Here is a 1,771-nt window from a genome sequence, read left to right on the forward strand (position 1 = left end):
TTGGTACATAGGATTAATAGATTTATTGCGTAGATTTAGTTAATGAATTTACTACTCTAGAATCAGTTGTCTTTTATATTTGATTTTTCCTACGATCTTTTAATTATTGTTATTTGCGTTTTTGTTTAAGTTAATTAAACCGTCCTTCTTTCGTTTGCTTGAATATTGCTAGAGTTTAATTGGGATTACTTAGAGTGATTCGCTATAATAGTCCCTGTGGATACGTTACTCGGTTACTGATTATTTGCTACAATTGCATCGTGTTAGTTGCGATATTTGTTGCTAAGAAATTAGTGATCAACTTTTTGGCGCCGTTGCCGGGAACTATTTAGAATTTACTTTAATATTTCTGATTAGACTTAAGCATTATTTCAGGCGTTATAAGTTTATTTTTATTTTTAGTTTTTAAATTTCTGTTTCCGATTTTTGTTTGTTGTCTCAGGAGTCTATGATCACGAGATCCAAAGGAAAGGAACATCTAGTACATTTGAACTTTGAAATCGAAAAGCAGTACAAAAGAGACAACCGCGAAAAGAAGAAGCAAGCAATGGCAGAGCAACAGAATAACATGGACCTTGAAACTGTTGTGCGAGCCGTGACACACCTTCAGAGGCAACTAGACGAAGAGAGAGAGCGCAACCGGGCTCCTCCACCAGAGCCACCACTAAATCACATGTATCAGCCTCGGGTTGATCAATTTCAAGGAGGCAGATGGGGACCAACTGTGCAGGCTAACACGTTTGAGCTAAAGCCGGGATTGATAAACATGGTGCAAGCTGAACAGTTTAGTAGAGCGGCTTCTGAAAATCCGCATGCTCACATTACCCAGTTTCTAGATATCTGTGACACTATTAAGCAGAATGGAGGGCCACCTGATGCCATCAGAATGAAGATGTTTGGATTCTCTCTCAGGGACAGAGCGAAGGAGTGGTTCAAGAGTCTGGACAGAGGTGCTATTACTGGATGAGAGGATTTGTGTAGAGCTTTCCTGGAAAAATACTTTCCTGCTTCTAAAGCTCAGAAAATCATTGCAGAGATTTCTCACTTTTTCCAGCTAGGAGATGAGACCATTCATGATGCCTGGGAAAGATTTCGCGAGCTGCTCAGGAACTGCCCACAACATGGTTTCACGGAAGATCAGCAAATCATTCACTTTTATAATGGTTTGACTGGTCTGACAAAAAGTATGGTGGATGCTACTGCAGGTGGATGTCTTCTACATAGAAATACAAAGGAGGCTTATCGTGTGATAGAAGAGATGGCCTCCAACAGTTATCAATGACCGAATGACAGAAATTCTACGAGAAGAATTGCAGCTGTAAACGAGGAGAGAGATGATTTTAAGGAGAAATACGAAGCTCTTCAAAAGCAGTATGAGTTGGAGAGAAAAGCACTGCTAGCCAAAATCCCTCAGTAGCCGATTTCATCCGATGTAGCACAGTTTGAAGATGCTAATTTTGTCCAGCGGCAGTACTAATTCCATATGCCAAACTATCAGGGACATCAGGGCGGAAATCCACCGTATCATCCAAATAATAGGAATCATCTAAATTTTTCCTATTCAAATCCCAATAATGCTGTGCAACCTCCACCAGGATTTTCTGTTTCTAGTGGGGGAGTAATCAATGAGCCAAAGAAAGATTCAATGGAGGAAATGATGAAGCAAGTATTGGTAAAGGTCACCGAGATGGAGGCAAACTCAGCAAATTTGGGAACCAAAATGTTCAACATGGAGCAAAATGTGTCAGCACTGTCCAAGCAAGTGCAGATA

General features: G+C 40.3%; 1 non-coding gene across 1 annotated transcript; it reads right to left on the bottom strand.

The window, feature by feature from the left end:
• Positions 1-1,021: 1,021 nt before the first annotated feature.
• On the bottom strand, positions 1,022-1,128 carry LOC131003897 (small nucleolar RNA R71). The gene has a single exon (XR_009094848.1). It is a non-coding gene; the product is annotated as a small nucleolar RNA R71 (small nucleolar RNA).
• Between the last annotated feature and the right edge of the window lie 643 nt (positions 1,129-1,771).

This window comes from Salvia miltiorrhiza, unplaced genomic scaffold (assembly GCF_028751815.1).
Source record: "Salvia miltiorrhiza cultivar Shanhuang (shh) unplaced genomic scaffold, IMPLAD_Smil_shh original_scaffold_287_1, whole genome shotgun sequence".
NCBI classification, from domain to species: Eukaryota; Viridiplantae; Streptophyta; class Magnoliopsida; order Lamiales; family Lamiaceae; genus Salvia; species Salvia miltiorrhiza.